Here is a 19,278-nt window from a genome sequence, read left to right as displayed (position 1 = left end):
AGGGTGTTCATACTTGATAAGCTACTAAGGGTTTCAGTGGCTCAGAGCTCCAGCTGTAGAGCTTTTAACACCTGTGGAGTTTTTGAAATAATCAGGCCTGAGCCTCACCTCTGTGTTTAAATTCATGCTTTAGAATTAGGATGGGTTGAGAAGACTGAAGTTAAATTTATTTTTACCTGCAATATAGTTTTAATTTTTGTGTAGTAACTTTTTCTCTTCCAAGGTTTTTTTTGTTTGTGAAAATTTTTGCAGGACTTACATTAGACTTTTATAAATGTTGTTGTTCAAAGCTTAATTAATATACAGTGGAGAATTTACTTGCTGTTACAGGGCAGAAAGGACAATCAGTATTCGGATTGGAGGGCAACCAGGAACTGGAAAGTTGTGGAAACCAAAAAAGCCTTTTTTTTTCCTCTTTCTGCCTTCCTCCCTCCCTCTTTCCATTTTGTTTTATGAATCATCTTACTCATCTCTTCCTGTAAATCAGCTATCTTTGCCTCTCCCTGCACTTGATAGAAGATGGCACCCTTTCTCACAATTCATATCAGGTACCCAAAAGAGATTAACTGGGGAGAGTTTTCAAAGGAGGAAGGGGTATATGCTGGGCAGATGCTGGAAGAATTACCCCCTCATCTTTGCCTTAGCTGTTCTGTGCAGACACATATTACCCTACATTTGAAGATGAACTGTACTCCCTGCACCCGCCGATTTGCAAATAGTAATTGTGATGATGGCATATACCGATTATAATACAGTGCTTATTCTATTCCTGGTTCTCATCTTAAGCACTTTCTCTATACATACGAATTTAATTCTCACAATTCTGTGAAGAAATTGAGGCGCAGAGAGAGTGACCTGACCTGAATCACACAGCTTGAAACTGGAAAAGCTGGGATTTTTAACCTTAGACATCTAGCTTTAGAGTCCAACCTCTTGAGAGCCCAAGCTATACTGCTTTGTTTTGGTACCTTAGAGTCTAGGTGGAGCTTCTACTCATCATCTTGCAATTTATGGACTAAATTATTAATAAATGATAAATAACACCCTTCTTATGTGACGTATAATAGGGGAAGGAAAACAGGAAAGCTAACTAAAAATTAATTAGGAAGAAAAGGGAAAGTAATATCTAGGGCTCTCAAGACGATGGTCCCTAGTTTAGAATATATGCTGATGGTAAGAGTGATAGGGAAATAAATTTTAGGACCAGGAAACATTATGGGCATTGGTTTGCAGACTGATTTCTCGACAGTAGAGGAAATGGTCAGGCAGTCTGAATGCCACATATTTGGCTTGCTGATACTGCTGCTGGGGGGATTTCCATTACCATAAAGGGCCACTCCTTACTAACTAGAGCAGTTCACATGTGACTGGTGCTGCATCTGTACTGGAGGTCGGGAATTTGGGGAAGGGTCATCCTCAGTGTGGTTTAGTGACCCTGTGCCTTTGCTTTTAGGCTTAGGGGGATGATGTGATAAAGCAACTCTTTTTTTTTTTTTGTTTTGAGACAGGGTCTTGCTCTGTCACCTGGGCTAGAGTGCAGTGGCATCATCATAGCTCACTGCAACCTCTGACTCCTGGGCTCAAGCTATCCTCCTGCCTTAGCCTCCCAAAGGGTTAGGATTACAAGTGTGAGCCCTGTACCCAGCCAGCAACTCCTTTTTAAGAGGTTGCCTGATAATTTCAGTTTTTGAGAGTGCTATGTGAGCTGGTACTAGAGAGCTTGTCTGGTCCTACAAGAATATGGCAGCCGTACACTTTGCTGCCTTTCAGTCCATGCGACCTGTAGAATACCAGCCCACTTCTCTTTCAGTTCTTCTGGGAGAGGGAATCTGATTGGCTGAGCTTAGGGCGGATGACACTGCTGATCATCTGTAGCCAGGGGGCTAGAGTCACATCATACAAACCTGATGAGGAGATCATCCTGATGGATTGAGGGAAAGGAATGGGGAAGTTCTCTGAGAATGGAAAATGTGGCCTGTGTTGTCAAAGATGATTATAATAATGTGTCATATGTTAGAAATTTTCAAGGTGTAAGAGAAGAAATTACTCAATTGACTGGTTGCTTGTTTACTGCATCTGTGTGGTTAAGAGTTGAAAGGGTGATTAATTAATTTGTGAATTAGCTAGTTGTGAATTAATGTGGGACAGGATCGTAAGATGTGATGGCCTGAACCTCTGTCACTGCTGCCCTGCTTCCTCTCAAAAATAATCTGTAGAAGAGCCAACCAAGCACAGGGGAGGAGGAGAGGTGGAACAGTTGAGTTACTGGAGTCACCTTTTCTTTAACTAGTACAGCTTTTTTTTACCCTTGTCTTTCCCCTCCAGTTGCATAATTCCAGTACTGTGGGCTACTGGTGGCAGTCATTCTTAAAAAGTTCCCTGCTACAATTTAACCTGGTTAATCCACTCTTCCTACTTCTCTCCACTCAGTAGAGGGAAGGAGTGTCTTTTGTAGTGTCATTCTAACTTTTTGTTTTTTAGACAATCTCTTTCCTGTATTCCTCATCCCTTTGTTTTCATGTATTGAGAATTTATTTTACCTCAGAGAATGAGCGTGAGTATGCATGCGGGTGTCTGGTTGTGTATTTAGACTGAAGAAAGAGCCAGCATTTATAACTTTCTTAATAGATACGGGTAAACCAGAACATTTACCAAACTGGGTGAGTTTGCTGTTGTATTATAACTTGAGATCAGAGTTGGATCTTTTCATACTAAGAGGCTTAAATAATTATGTAACAGAAGGTCTTCTGTATAGCAGGCTTGTGTTTGGTTTCCTTACACTTACCAGGAGTTGCCTTCCTGATAACTTCAGGTGCTGTTAGGATGCAGAGGGAGAATGGGAAGTTAAGGGGGGATTTGAGGTTAGAGGTCCTCCCCAACTATTGGGCAGGGAAATAGATTAGTAGATATAATACATGTAATAGAATCCCCCATGTGATTCAGAGCTATTTTGGGACACAACTAAAATTTCTAAGACTTCACCTGAGATAGTGTCTATGAAAGCACATTCAAAACTAGGTATTTAATTTAAAATAAAACATAATTTCTAATAGTGAACCAAGGTATTAGCTATAGTATGCACTTTACATTTGTTTGCTCCTTAGATCTGCATCCTTCCTTGGGTAAATAGAAGTATCTTTTCTGATAAAGCTGACTGTTTTCTAACTATAATGTTCTCTAGATGTTTCTCTTTTCTTAGTATTTTTCCTTTTTTGGATTGGATGTTAACTCTTTATTTTTAAAGTCTTTTTGGGAGATATAATTTACTTGCCATAAAATTCAGCCTTTTAAAATGTTCAGTATGGTGGTTTTTAGTCTGTTCACAAAGTTGTACAACCATCACCACTATCTAATGCCAGAACGTTTTCATCATCCAAAAAGAAACTCCATATCCAATTAGCAGTTACACCTTATTCCTTCTTTCCTCCAGCCCTTAGGATCCACTAATCTACTTTCTGTCTATGGGTTTGCCTATTCTGAACATTTTATATAAATAGACTCATACAACGTGTGGCCTTGTGTCTGGCTGCTTTCATTTAGCATGTTTTCAAGGTTCGTCCATGTTGTAGCATTTACTTCATTCCTTTTTATCCTAAATAATGTTCCATTGTGTCTATATACCCCATTTTGTTTATCTAGTCATGAATCAATGGACATTTGGGTTGTTTCCACTTTTTAGCTAGTATAGACATTCATCTACAAGTGTAGAAGTTTTGTGTGGCCATATGTTTTCAGTTCTCTTGAGTAGATGCCTAGGAGTGGAGTTGCTGTGTCATGTGGTAACTATGTTTAACTTTTTGAGAACTGACAAACTTTTCCAAAGCTGCTGCACCATTTTACATTCCCACCAGCAGTGTTTAAGGATTCTGATTGTTCAATTTCCTGACCAACACTTTATGATTACAGCCATCCTAGTGGCTATAAAGTGGTATGTCATTGTGGTTTTTATTTTGCCTTTCTGTGATGACTAATGATATCAAGCATCTTTTTGTGTGTTTATTGGCCATTTGTATGTCATCTTTGGAGAAATGGCTATTCATATCTTTTTCCCATTTTTTAATTGGGTGTTCTTGTTATTAAATTGTTAAGTTCTTTATATATTCTAGAGACAAATTCTTTATCAGATATATGGTTTGAACATATTTCCTCTCATTCTGTGGGCTTTCACTTTCTTTTTTATTTTTTTGTTTCTTGTAGAGACTGGGCCTTGCTGTGTTGCTCAGGCTGGTCTGAACTCTTGGCCTCAATTGATCCTCCTGTCTTGGCCTCCCAAAGTGCTGTGATGACATTTGGGAGCCACCGTGTGCCCTGTCAACTTTCTTGATAGGGTCCTTTGAAGCACACAAGTTTTTAATTGTGATGAAGTTCAGTTCATCTGTTTTGTTTTTTTTTTTCTTTTTTTGCTTGTGATTTTGGTGTCAAGTCTAAGAAACCATTGCCTAATCTGATGCCATGAAGATTTATGTCTGTTTTTGTCTTAAGAGTTTTATGTGTAGTATTAGGTTTTACATTTAGTTAGTTGATCTATTTCTAGTTTTGTGTATGGTGTGAGTCAGAGGTCCAGCTTCTTTTGCATATGAGTATCCATTTTTCCCAGCACTATTTGTTTGAAAAGACTATTCTTCCCCCACTGAGTTGTCTTTTTTTTTTTTTTTTAAATAGAGATAGAGTCTCGCTATGTTGCCCAGGCTGGTCTTGAACTCCTGGCCTCAAGCGATCCTCCCACCTTAGCCTCCCAAAGTGCTGGAATTATAGGCCCGAGCCACTACACCTGACCATCATTGCGTTGTTTTGACAATCTGTTTCTAATCAGTACCTAATTGTAAGAAATTGTGCAGTTGAATTAAGTAAAAGTGATATGTGGACTCAATTGATAGCATAGTCCAAACAATTCTATATTAATGTTCATTTTGAATGCACTAGTAACATGGACTTTTTGGAAAAATGATTTGAAATGTAGGTTTTTACAAATAAGATTTTTTAGTTTGGAGAGAATAATGTAAACCTACCATAGACATTCAGAGGTCTCCATTTGTTTATTCATACAAGTCAGTAAAAGCAGAACTTTGATTATTGCACAAAAGGTACTTTTATTTTTTGGTGTTAGCATTGGGGATTGATGATTATTGACTGTATGAACTTGGACATGTTATTTGACGTTTTCCCTAATCTGGGAAATGGTTTTAATAACATTTTTACTCTCTTCCATTGCTAAATTTTTAAAAAATGAAAACAATACTTTTGCAGAAAGCATGGGAAAATTCAAAAAGAAAATTAAATGCTCTTCTTTTCCCATTAGTTTCACTCCCATTATAATTGCTTTTAATCTTTCTTTGTTTTTAGGGTTTTTTTTCCCCTCTTCTTTTGGTTAATTCCAAAAGCAAATATGTATGTTTTTATATCTTGATTTTTCTTTCAATTCTAAACAATATTTCTTAACTCTATAGTAGATAAGAAATTTAGGTTGTTTTCCACCTGTCCTAGCACTTTGATTTCTACCAGTTATATATTTGTTCCTTCTAATTTTTATAATAGTTTAATTTCTGTTTCTTGACCTGTTACTTTTAGACAATACAGTGGGCCCTTCATATCCGTGGGTTCTGTGTCTGTGAATTCAGCCAAACTTGGATTGAAAATATTCAGGAAAAAAAAATGGGTGGTTGTATCTGTACTGAACATGTACAGACTTTTTTCCTTGTTATTCCCTAAACAATGCAGTATAAGAACTATTAATATTTATATAGCATTTATATTGTATTAGGTATTATAAGCAGTCTAGAGATGATATAAAGTATATGGGAGGATGTGCATAGGTTATATGCAAATACTGTGCCATTTTATATAAGGGACTTGAACATCTTGGATTTTGGTATCTGCAGGGGGATCCTGGAACCAGTCCCCCACAGATACCAAGGGGCAACTATATTTCTTCACTTCTAAGTCTTTCAGAGAAGGATTTAACACCCATCCATTTTCCTTTGTTTTTGCTCCCTCCATCCTCCCTCCTCTCCCAGCCTTTGTTTTCTGTTAACATCATTACACTGTCAAGATTTGTAGCATTTTTATTATGTCTTATAACTCTTCTAAAGTTTCCTGTGCTTTTTACTGGAAGATTCTAGAAATTGAGTACTAAGAACCAGCTTTTAAAATATGTATGTTGTCCTGAGTATTAGTCACTGTAGAAACAAGTAGTGTGTAGCCACAGAGGAACTTTTCTTCTATGTTATTAAACCTGTGATTCTTAAAGGAGAAATATTAACATAACAAAGTCCTACTTGAGTGAGGGAGTTCATTGAAACTATTTTAAATTTTAATATTAAAATGTGTTCTCATCTTGTAACCATTCAGCTTTTCTTGATAAATTTTCTGGAGTCTTGGATTTCCTTTTCTAATTTGAGAAGCTTGCTTTCTAGACCTGTTATCCAGCTGTCATCCTGGGATTACTTCATATTGTATTCCTAGGTTAGGTCTGTTATTTGGATCCCATGTCTTTCTCCTTTTTAGATGCCCTTTTTACTTTACTGGAATACAGTCTTGAGTAGTTGTTTCAGGAAGGATATGCTGGTGATAAACTTTCTAAGTTCCTGAATGCTTAAAAATGGCTTGCCTTTGTTCCTGATGGAAAGCTTACATGTAAAATTACAGATTGGTAGTACAGTTTTCCCCCTCAGAACTTTGAAAGCTTTGCTTAAGGAATTTAAAACACCCAGTGTTGTTAATGAGAGATCCAGTGCAGATCTGATTTTTTTTTTTTTTGTAGTAACCTTGTTTATAATCTTTGTGATGGTCTCTTTATTTTTGGTGTTAGAAAATGTGTCTAATGACAGGCCTGTTTTCATTCGTTCTGGTGGATGCTTTTTAAGTTCTAAGACACTTTAGGTCTGGGGAATTATCATATCTTCAATTTCTTTGATAATTTTTTTCACTTTTCTCTGTTTTCTCTGAGACTCTTGATGGGTTAATACATTAGAATATTGATATTTTATTTACATTCTGGAATATTTCCTTGATTTTTTTCTTTAAACACTTCTATAGAATTTATTTAAGTAATTATATATTTACTTTATAAGAGTGCTACCCTCTTTCTCATTTTCCTTCTTTTTAAAAATAGCAACCTGTTCTTGATTTATGGGGGAAAAACCTTGAATTTCTCTGAGGATGCTAATTTCTTTAAAAAGGTCTTGAGACAATTCTGTGAATTGGTAATCGTATTGGTGGTTTGTACCACACTCATTTTTATCTTTTAAATATTTAAGTTATTTGATAAGTGTAAAAGATTATAACAGATAAGATATAAATAAACAAATATACATGTACTTACCATCCAACTTAATAATTCAGTACCATAAGTTCAGCAGAATGCTGATCATGCCCACCTTCACCAGTGAGCATAGCCACTGTGCTGAGTTTTAGATTCATCATTTGTGTCTGTCTGTATACTTCTAACGTATATATGTATATATAAAAATAGTATTTATTTTTAAATTAAAGTTTTCATGTAAATGGAATAATACTATATGTAGTTGGGTTGGGTTGGTTTTTCTTTTTTTGCTTTATCATCGTTTTTTCTTTTTCATTGTATGACTATACCCCAGTTTATCCAGTCTCTTGATGGTGGAAATTTGTGTCGTTTCCATTTTTTTTTTCTATTACAGGTCCCCAAATCCCCTATCCACATTTTTGCAATCCACAAAGCTCTGAAAATGGGGGGAGGGGGGATTTTTTTGTAAATTTTCAGCAAACTTACCTTGTGGAAAAACCCTGACCTGCACTGATAGAGGCTATTTGTAATCTTTATTGATCTCACTTAGTGTGAATATTTGTATATTTCACTGTAGAAATTCTAGGAGTATAATTTCTGGTACTTAAGAGAATGTGCATATTCACCAATACTGAACAATGCCAGATTGTTTTCCAAAGAAGATGGTATTAGTATATACTCTTTCCAGCAATGTGGAAGTTTTCTTTGCTTAGCTTTCTTGCTAACACCTACTTTTGTCACACTTCAAAAGTTTTTGCCAGTGAGTATAAAATATCACTTCTTAGTTTTCATTTTTCCCCTTTTGCTAATGAGTTTGAGCATCTTTTACTATGCTGATAAACCATTCTTCCCTTATCTCAGTTTCCTATTCATGTCTTTTGGCCACGTTTGTACTAGATTTTTTGTTATTTTGATTTTTTTAATAGTTCTATAGTTGGGTATATATGGTGCAAATTTCTTCTGTCAATTTAGCTGACTTTTAATTCTTTTAATGTGTTTTTTTCATAAGTAGAAGGTCTTAATTTTAATGTAGCTAAATTTATAAGTCTTTTCTTTATGGGTAGTGTTTTTCAATCTTGTTGAAGAAATTTTTCAATGGCATACTTGAAGATATTTTCCATTATTATCTTAAAAAGTTGTGTAGTTTTACCTTTGTTTTGAGATAAGAGTTTTACTCTGTTGCCCGGGCTAGAGTGCCGTGGCGTCAGCCTAGCTCACAGCAGCCTCAAACTCCTGGGCTCAAGCGATCCTTCTGCCTCAGCCTCCCGAGTAGCTGGGACTACAGGCATGCACCACCATGCCTGGCAAATTTTTTCTATATATTTATTTTAGTTGTCCAGATAATTTCTTTCTATTTTTTTTAGTAGAGACGGGGTCTCGCTCTTGCTCAGGCTGGTTTCGAACTCCTGAGCTCAAATGATCCTCCCGCCTCAGCCTCCCAGAGTGCTAGGATTACAGGTGTGAGCCACTGCACCCAGCCGAGTTTTACCTTTTTCATTTAAGGTTTTAATCCCCTTGGAATTGATTTTGTATTTAGTGTAAAGTGGTGATCCACATGCCTATTTTTCTCTTAAAGAATAATAAATTGTCCCCTCACCTTTTATGTGATAAATTTTTTTTTCTTCACTGATTTGAATACCACAATGTTTGTCTGTCTATACTTTCATTCTGTTAGTCTGTAGGCTGATAAGTTCTCTGTTTGGCTGTCTATACCAACAGCATCATCACATTGTCTTAATTACTATAACTTTGTAAAAGCTTCTATAAAAGCCAACATTTATTGACATATAATGTACATATAAAAAGTACACAGATGGTGAGAATACAGCTGGGTGAAATTTCTCAATAATATAATCATCATGCAGGTCAATAAAGAGAATATTACTAGTACCCTACAGCCTCCCCTTGAGTCCTGTCCCAGTGGCTAACCTCGTTTCCCCAAAAGATAGCTACTAGACTGACTTTAACATCTTATTAGTATTGCTTGTTTTTGAACTTTATATGAGTGGAACTGTATAGTATATATACAGCTGTCCCTCAATATACTTGGGGGATTAGTTCCAGGACCCTCCCCACCCCAACATATACCAAAATTCCACACATTTTCAAGGCCTGAAGTCTGTCCTGTGGAACCCAAGTATAGGAAAAGTTGGCCCTCCATATTTGCAGATTTCCATATCCTGCAAATACTGTATTTTTAATATTAGCTTGGTGGAAAAAAAATCTGTGTAAGTAGATCTGCTCAGTTTAAACCCAAGTTCTTCAAGGGTCAACTGTATTCTGTTGTTTCTGTATATACTGTGGTAAATAATCTGTTGTTTCTGCCTTTTTTTGGCTGTTTTGTTTGTAAGAGTCATTTTTAGTGTTGTATGTAGTTGTAGTTTGTTCATTTGATAATGGTAGAGTTCCAGTTGCTTCATTGACATCCTTGTCCATCCTTTTAATTTTAGACATTCTGCTGGGTGTGTAGTGTTTTTAATTTCCATCTCCCTAATAAGTAATGATGTTAAGTGTCTTCAAATATGCTTATTGGCCATTTGGATATCTTTTGTAGCTTGCCACATCTTTTGCTCATTTTTATATCGGGTGATCTGTCTTATTCACTCTGATTTGTAGGAGTTCATTATATATCCTGGGTACCATCTCTTGCTGGTTGTGTTTCACAAATACCTTCTCTTGTTTCCCCAACCCTTTGAGTCTATTCAGAGTTCTGCTTGCCTTCTCAACCTCTCCATTGCTTTTTTTCCCATTGGCACATATCTCCAGGGGAAAAGGCATCAGGAGACTCCACTCTTAGGCTTTCCTTCTTTACAGAGTCTTGACCTCTCAGGTCCTTGCTGCCTTTGTAGCATGTCATGCCTTCACACAGATATTTTTGTATTATGTTTGTTTGTTCAGTTGTCACAGGGAGGGTTGGTCTGAAATGGTCTAGTCAATCATTGAGGGATACAGAAGTAGCACACAAGTCCTCCTGCTTTGTAGTTGTTTTGCAAGGAACTTTTTGGCTATTTGCTCCTCCACATAATTTTAGAGTCATACACATATACACACTGCTGTTGGGATTTTGATGGGAAATGCATTGAATTCATAAACTAGGTGGGGGAGAACTACATTTTGTTTAGTTTTCTTTTTCTTTTTTTTAAATAGAGATAGGGTCTTGCTTAGTCACTCAGGCTGGAGTGCAGTGGCATGATTATGGCTCACTGTAGACGAGAACTCCTGGCCTCAAGTGATCCTCTCACCTCAGCTTCTCAAAGTGCTGGGATTAGGGTGTGAGCCACCATGTCTGGCCCTTGATTAGTTTTCTTAACCATGAATGTTGTAATCTCCATTTATTTAGGTCTTTTACAATGTCTTTCAATAAAGTTTTCTAATTTTCAGTTAAAAGTATTGCAAATATTTTGTTAGATTTCTAGGTACCTTATTTTTGTGGCAAATCATAAATGTTATCTTTTTATAATTATATTTTCTACCTTGGTAGTGTATAGAAGTACAATTTGAGTTTGTATAACAACCTTACTATACTCCTAATTGTGATAAATTATCTATAGATTTCTTATGGATTTTTCTATGCAGACAGTCCTATCTATGAATAATGACCTCTTTGTTTCCTCCTTTCCAATTCTTATGCTTTTTTTTCTTTCTTTTTCTTGTCTTAATGTGCTGGCTAGGATCTCCAGTACAATGTTGAATAGAAGCTGTGATGGGGGCATCCTGATCTTGTTCCTGATTTTAAAGGGAATGCTTTCACAGTTTCACAGTTAAGTATGATGCTTGCTGTAGGTTTATTATAGATAATCTTTTCAGGTTAAGGATGTTCCTTTCTTAGTTTGCTAGTTTTTAAATTATGAATGGATGTTGAATTTCATCAAACGCTTTTTCTGCATCTTTTGAGAAGATCATGTATTTTTCTTTTGTAATCTGTTAACATGGTGAATACGTTGATTTTTCAATATTAAAACCAACTTTGTGTTCCAAGTATGTAAGTTCAACTCTATCTGTCTCTTTTTTTCATTATTGGACTCAGTTTGAAGATATTTAATATAGGCCAATATTTAATATTGGTCTGTAATTTTTTTAAAAAAATATACCTTGCCTATTTCTTCTGGAAGAGTTTATGTAAGATTAGAATGATCTGTTTTTTAAATATTTAGTAGAACTTGCTTATGAAATTGTTAACTGTTGTTTTGAGGGATGCTTAACCACTGATTTAATTGCTTTGGTTATGGGACTGTTCATATTTTCAATTTTCGAACCTGTTTTGGTAGGTTTTACTTTTATAGAAAGTTGTTCATTTCATCCATATTCTTGAATTTACAGCAGTAAGTTGTTAATCTCTTATTTTGTAGTACTTAATATTCCCTTTATCTTTTTTTAAAATGCTCTTCATCATTTTTAGCTAAAAGTTTGCCAGTTTTTAAAGATTTGTAAGAGATCAAGTTTTTGACTTTGTTTATTCTCTTTAATGTGTCCTCCCATTCATTAATTTCTGCTCTTCATTTCTTTTCTTATATTTCCTTTGGAGTTATTCTTTTCTTTTCTCTAATTTCTTTCTTTCTCTTTTTTTTTTGAGACAGAGTCTCACTTTGTTGCCTGGGCTAGAATGAGTGCCGTGGCGTCAGCCTAGCTCACAGCAACCTCAGACTCCTGGGCTTAAGTGATCCTCCTGCTTCAGCCTCCTGAGTCGCTGGGACTACAGGCATACGCCACCATGCCCGGCTGATTTTTTCTATATATATTTTTAGTTGGCCAGATCATTTCTTTCTATTATTAGTAGAGACGGGGTCTCACTCTTGCTCAGGCTGGTCTCAAACTCCTGACCTCGAGCAATTCACCCGCTTCGGCCTCCCAGAGGGCTAGGATTACAGGCGTGAGCCACCGCGCCCGGCCATTTTTACCCTTTTCTAATTTCTTAAGTTGGATGCCTGTCATTAATTTTCAGCATTTTAACACAGGCATTTAAGGTCATAAATGTCTGTGTATTACTTCCCCTTTATCACATAAGTTTTGATGTGTAGTATTTTCCCTATTTTCGCTTGTATTTTTGTTTTCCACTGTGAATTCTTTAATTTATGAGTTATTTAAAAATTTAATTTCCAAACGTGGCAGTTCTAGTTATTTTTGTTGATTTGTAACTGCATATTGGTAGGCAGCATGGTCTGTATGATAGCAATTGTTTGAAATCTTTTGAGACAGTGTGGTCAATTTTTATAATTTTTGTTTGTATTTGAAGAGAATGTCTATTTTCCAGTTGTTGGTGCAAAGTTTTATATATGTCCAGTAGTTAGGCTTATTAATTATGTTGTTCAAATCTATCTTTATTTTTTTAAGAGAGCAGAGTTAATCTTTTACTAGACTTTTTTTCCTGTTTTTCTTTGTAGTTCTATCAATTTTAAAAAGTATTTTAAAATGGTTATAGTATGTGCAAGTTTAAATTTCTGTTTTCCTGCCAAATTGAAACTTTTACCATGTGTAGTGACTCTTTATATCTAGGAATGCTTTTTGTATTAAATACTACTGTTCCATATTAACATATCTGGATTTTTATTTTTCTTTTTGTCAGTTATCTTGCCTGATTTTTAAAATCCTCCGCTACATTTTTGTTTTCCGTTATTTTAGTTTTATCTCTTGAGAATATCATGCATTGAATTAAAAGAATTTTTAATCTAGTCTCATAGTCTTAGTCTTTGTAATTTTAAATTAAACTTTCAATGAAGATAATTGTCAGTTTACTAGAATTTGTAAGAAATAATACAGAGACATCTCACATACTCCTAATCTAATTTCCCCCAGAGGTAACATCTTGCAAAATCTTAGTACGATATCACAGCCAGGATATTGAATTCACACAATCAATATACAGACCACTTTATCACCACAAACATCCCTCTCTCCAAAATATTGTCATTTTGTAGTCACACCTACTTCCCTTCCATCCACCCGCCCCAATTCCCCAGCCTCTGGGACCCACTAATCTCTTCTTCATTTCTATGAAATTTATCTTTCTAAAAATGTTACATAAATTGAATCATACAGTATGTAGCTTTTTGGGTTTGGCCTTTTTCATTCAACATAATTCTCTGCAAATTCATCCAGGTTGCGATGTGTGTAAATAGTTTGTCCCTTTTTATTGCTAAGTAGTATTCTCTACTACGGATTTACTGCAGTTTCTTTAACCATGCACCTGTTGAGGATATCTAGGTTGTTTATAGTTTTTGGCTGTTATGCATAAAAGTGCTATAAGGATTTATGCATAGTTTTCTTGTAAACTGAAGTTTTCATTTCTCTGGGATAAATGGCCAAGAGTGCAATTGCTGGATTGTATGGTTGTTGTATGCATAGTTTTTAAAGAACTTGCTAAACTGTTTTCCAGAGTGGCTGTACCATTTTACATCCCTACCAGCAATGTATGGAGTGATCCAGTTTCTCTGCATCCTCGCCAGCATTTGGTGTTATCACTGTTTTTCATTTTAGCCATTCTGGTAGGTATCTAGTGATATCACAGTGAGGTTTTAATTTGCATTTCTCTAATGGCTAATGATGCTGAACATATTTTCATGTGCTTATTTGCCATCTGTATATCCCCATCAATGAAATGTCTGTTCATATCTTTTGTCATTTTTCTAATTGGATTTTGTTTTCCTGTTGAGTTTTTAGAGTTCTGGATATATTCTGGACACTAGTCCTTTGTCAGATATGTGGTTTGCAAATATTTTCTATGAGCCTGTTGATTGTGTTTTTGCCCTTTTAGGGGGATCTTTTGAAGAGCATAAGTTTTAATTTTGGTAAAGTCCAATATATCATTTTTCCTTTTATGTTATCTTGCTTCTAGTGTCAAATCTAAGAACTCGTTGGCTGGTTCTAGATCCCAAAGACTTTTGTATTTTTAAAAAGTTTTATATTAATAATTTTATTTTTATTATACATTAATCTATGATCCATTGGGAGTTTTTGTATAAGCTGTGAAACTTAGTTGGAGGTTCATGTTTTTGGTCTGTGAATGTGCAGTTGCTCCAGCACCATTTATTGGAAGAGTATCTTTCCTCCATTGAATTACTTCTACACATTTATCAAAACTTATTTGGGCATATTTGTGTATGTCATTTTTGAGCTCTCTGTTCTGTTCCATTAATCTGTGAGTTTATCCTTCCACTAATATTACAGTCATGATTACTGTAGCTAAGTTGTGCAGTGGGATAGGCTGATTCATCTCCTTCTCCTTTGCTTTTCCACATAAATTTTAGAATCTCATCTATATCTACAAATAGATGGGATTTGGATAGAACGTATGTTAAACCCATTTATCAGTTTGGGGAAAATTGATGTCTTTACTATGTTGAATCTTCTAATCCATGAAGAAGCCATTTATTTAGATCTTCTTGAATTTTTTTCATCAGTGTTTTGTAATTTTCAGCATACAAGTCCTGTACATGTTTGTTAGATTTTTACATATGTATTGTAATTTTCTTTGGAGTGATTATAAATGGTATTGTTTTTTAACTTGTTTCCACATGTTCATTGTTCGTATGTGAAAATGTGATGATGTGATTCATTTTTGTGTATTGGTTTTGTATCCTGCGACCTTGCTAAACTCACTAGTTCTAGGAGTTGTTTTGTAGATTTTCTGTGTGAACAAGCATGCCATCTGCAAATACGGTTTTATTTTTTTCTTTCCAATTTGTTATGCCTTTTATTTCCTTTTCTTGCCTAATTCTACTGGCTAGAACTCTGAGCACTATGTTGAATGAATGGTGAGAGGAGGCATCCTTGCCTCATTCCTGATATTAGGGGGAAAGCATTCAATCTTTCACAACCGAGTATAATGTTAGCTCTAGATTTTTTTGTAGGATGTTACTAAGTTGAGAACTCTCCCCCTCTATTCCTATTTTCTGAAGGTTTTTGTCATGAGATGGTATTGAATTTGTCAAATGCTTTTTCTGCATTGATCATGTGATTTGTCTTTTTTAGCTGTTAATATGGTGTATTACATTAATTTCAAACATTGAACCAGCCTTACATCCTGGAATAAACCCCACTTGGTCATGTCGTATAATTATTTTTAAAGATTGCTGAATTTTATTTGCTAATATTTTGGTAGGGATTTTAGCACCGATATTCATGAAGGACATTTGTTAATTTCATTTTTTATAGTGTCTTTGTCTTGTTTTGGTATCATGGTGATATTAGGTTCATGAAATGAATTTGGAAGTGTTCTCTCATCTTCTGTTTTCTGGAAGAAATTATAAATGTTTGGTGGAATTCTCCAATAAAATCAGCTGGGCCTGGGAATTTCTCTTTTGGCAGTTTTAAAATTATGAATTAAATTTCCTTAATAGTTAAAAGGGTATTCAAATATCTGTTACATACTGAATGAGTTTTGGGAGTTTGTGTTTTTCACGGAACTGGTCCATTTTATCTAAGTTGCCAAATTTATGTGTGTAGAGTTGTTCTTAGCATTCCTGTATTGTTTTTGATGTCTGCAGTTCCTACACTGATATCCTCTAATCTTCTTTTAATGGAGAGTTCATTTCATCTTTATTTGTTGGAATTAATATATTTGCATTTATTTTTACCATTTTATTTTGTTCAATCCTACTTTTTTGTTTTGTCTCTGCCTGTTTTCTTGCTTAATGTTGGGCTTTTTTTCTTCCCTCTTATGTTTTTCCCACTTCACTATTTGTACAGTTATATTCTTTGTAGCTTTCTCGGATTCTTGATATTGTCTTGGAATTTCCCTTGAAATTTAAATATATGTACATAAGGCTAAAATTACAATTTTTTTCCTTTCTCACCTATAGAACGCTTTAAACTGCTCCCCAGCCTAGCAATTTCTTTTCTTTTCTCTCTTCTCTTCTCTGCATCTTGCTCTGTCACCCAGCCTGGAGTGCAGTGATGTCATCATAGTTCACTGCAGCCTCAAACTCCTGGCCTCAAGCAATCCTCCTGCCTCAGCCTCCCAAGTAGCTGGGACTACAGGCGTGCACCCCCATGGCTGGCTAATTTTTCTATTTTTTGTAGAGACAGGGGTCTCCCTCTTGCTCAGGCTGGTCTCGAACTCCTGGCCTCAAGCAATCCTCCTCCCTCGCCTCCCAAAGTGCTAGGATTATAGGGATGAGCCACTGCGCCTGGCCAGCCTAGCAATTTTTATGCCATTGTTGCCTGACATTTTCATTCTGACTTTTCTTAATTTCAAAATTTTCATACTGTTGTTTTATACAGTACATTTAGGCCAACCACCTCCCTTTCCAGGTTTGTCATTTTCTTTGCTTATCATTCTATTTTAGTGCTCATTCATCATTACTTTGGTTCAACATTGTGGGCTTTTTACTTTTCCTCTAGTGTGTCAAGCCTGCTTTCATCCTCAGGATTTTTGCATCTGCTTTGTCCTATGCCTTGGAATGCTTCTCCTTGGAGATCTTACTTCTTCAGTTACTTATTCACTTACCTATCCATTGAGGCCTTCCCCCTTTAAAATTGCAAATCCTCTACCTCTCCCCTGCCTATTTCCTTTTCTTTCTTTATTTTTATCCATTTTCTTCATCACCACCTGCCATATAATTTTATTTAATTCTTTATTGTAAGTTTTGGTCTATTAAGCTTTCCAGCTCATTAGCCATTCATTGGAATTTTATTATATTTATAACTTAAGTTGGGAAGAATTGGTATCTTTTCAATATTGGGTATTTTATCTAGTAACGTGTGTGATATAGTCCTTAATTTATTCAAGGCTTCTCTTATATGGTTTTTAAATGTAGCTCTGCAAAATTCTTAAATTTACTCCTTTTGCATCTTATGATTTTGTTGCTTAGATTCATTGTGAAAATCTATTTGGTATATAGAAAATTCAACGAATTTTGTTTAGTTAGTACTATTGAGTCTAATTTTCAGCAGATTGTCTTATATTTCCAATACAGTGTCTTGGCACTTGTAAGTAATAAATATTAAAAATCTTTAATAATACTTAAAAATCTTGTAATGCTTTGTTGTATTATCTAGAATCTTTGCAATAATGTTGAATGATAAAACATGTATATTTTATAGGTCTTGACTTTATGATCCAGTGTTTCATCTTTAGTATGATATTAGCTATTGAGTACTGATATCATTTATCATGTTAACAGTTTCCTTCTATTGTTTATTGAGGAGGCTTTTCAGGAATGAATAGAATTTTATCAAATGCCCTTCTAGCATTTATACAGATAATCATATGGCTTTTATTCTTGAACCAATAAATCTTTTTGTATTGTTTCCTTTTATCAGCTTTTAGAATAATAATGCGCTGTTCCTAACATCCTCTAAAGGAGATCAGTGAGTTTTTCTAAAGTATCATTATGAACAAATGAATTTTTAGTATACTTGATGTGTGTGAATCCAGTGCAGTTATTGTTCTTTTTGATACTCAAGTTGTTTCATTTTGGGCTACTAGGAGTTCATTCTGGATGTTTTCTTTGTCCTTCTGACAAAGCCCCAGTCAGTAACTTTGATAACTTTTTTTTTCTAGCATGATAAAATGTTATAGGCTTATCTTGTTCATTTTCTGCCCTTGACATGCAATCGGCCATTTCCCCAAGGAGCCTGGGTTCCTTTTATGGGGAATGGTATTTAGACCACAATGTCTTTTTTTACTCCACCTTCAAACAAACTAACATTTTTTTGTTTAATTAAATCTAGCATATGTTTAGATTTTTAAAAAAGTTGGGCAGATAATAGAAAGTCTCCCTATGCCCCACACCAGCTTCCCCAGTTGAAGCAAACTTTTAATTATGGAAACATTGTTACATTTACAAAGAGAGAGAATTCCCCATGTACCCATTACCCAGCTTCAGCAGTTACCAACTCCAGTCATTTTTTTTTGTTTGTTTTTTAATGTATGTCCCCACCTGATCCCCAAAAATTATTTGAAAGAAAGTCACATTTATTGCATCATTTTATACATATTCAGTATGTCACTATAAGATAAGCAAAGAGATCATCTTAACCAAGTAATTTACTATATTTATGTTAAGCCATTCTTATATTACTAGTTTAACTGTACATTGAGGACTTTTATGTCTATGCTCACAGGAAACATTTATGTGTTAATAGTGGCTTATAAGTTATGTTACACAAAGACTTCTTATGGTCCACTTTGGGAAATGAGAAAGAATAGGTGGTATACTAGGCCCACTGTTTCATCAGGCTTTTGCCTAAAAAATTTTATTAGATAGGGTGGACTCCCCTGCTGAAGTTTGAAAACCAATAATTTGCATATTTTTTTAATTTTGTATTTTTGTGTTCAACATTTTTCTGTGTTTGTCTTCTAATGTATTTAGACTCTTTGACTTTTACTCTCAAACAGTTTAAGGAAAAGAATTTCATCTTTTTCTTGAAGGCTTGGTAGAATTTATTCATTAAGTTGTCTCGTCTGGGTACATGGTTTTGGTTGTGGAGTGGGGAACAAGATCTTCTTGAATCAGATGGAGTAATTTATATTTTTGTAGGAAATCACTTTTGTCTGTATCTTTAATTTATTAGGATATACAGTTGCCTGTACTGTTCTTAGTTTAAAGATATTTGTTTAGTATTTGTGGTCTTTATGTTTTTTTTTTTCCTCGAGACTACATTTATTTATTTTCCCTTTTTTGGATCTGACTTTACACACTGCATTTTGCTTTCTAGTTAATGACTTTTGATTTTACCCTGCAATTCCTCCTCCTCTTTTTTTGGTGGGGGGGGGTGGTTTGGTTTTTTAAATTTGAGACAGAGTGTCCCTCTGTCTCTCGGGCTGGAGTGCAGTTGTGTGATCATAGCTCATTTCAACCTTGAACTCCTGGGCTCAAGCAATCCTCTTGCCTCAGCCTCCGGAGTAGCTGGGACTACAAGTGCGTGCTGTCACTCCTGTCTAATTTTTTAATTTGTGGTAGAGATGGCATCTAGCCATGTTGCTCATGCTGCTCTCAAACTCCTGGCCTCAAGCAGTCCTCCTGCCTTGGCCTCCCAAAATGCTAGGATTACAAGTGTGAGCCACTAGGCCCTAC

The 19,278-nt window shown here is 35.3% G+C and overlaps 1 protein-coding gene across 6 annotated transcripts in view; it reads left to right on the top strand.

The window, feature by feature from the left end:
- The window catches only part of PIAS2 (protein inhibitor of activated STAT 2), a 79,924-nt gene that overhangs the window by 1,556 nt on the left and 59,090 nt on the right, over nucleotides 1-19,278 (top strand). Inside the window, exons 1-2 of one of the 6 annotated variants that reach the window (XM_045527273.1) lie at nucleotides 10,941-11,021; nucleotides 13,635-13,743. The exons of 4 other annotated variants lie outside the window; for them this stretch is intronic. The gene's annotated coding sequence lies outside the window, so the exon portion shown is untranslated. Of the gene's footprint in view, nucleotides 1-10,940; nucleotides 11,022-13,634; nucleotides 13,744-19,278 lie in introns of those variants that run through there. One more of the 6 variants, XM_045527272.1, reaches the window with a different exon arrangement.

The sequence above is a fragment of the Lemur catta genome, chromosome 16, assembly GCF_020740605.2.
Source record: "Lemur catta isolate mLemCat1 chromosome 16, mLemCat1.pri, whole genome shotgun sequence".
In the NCBI taxonomy this organism is placed as follows: Eukaryota; Metazoa; Chordata; class Mammalia; order Primates; family Lemuridae; genus Lemur; species Lemur catta.
This window is presented reverse-complemented; position numbering and strand designations above follow the sequence as displayed.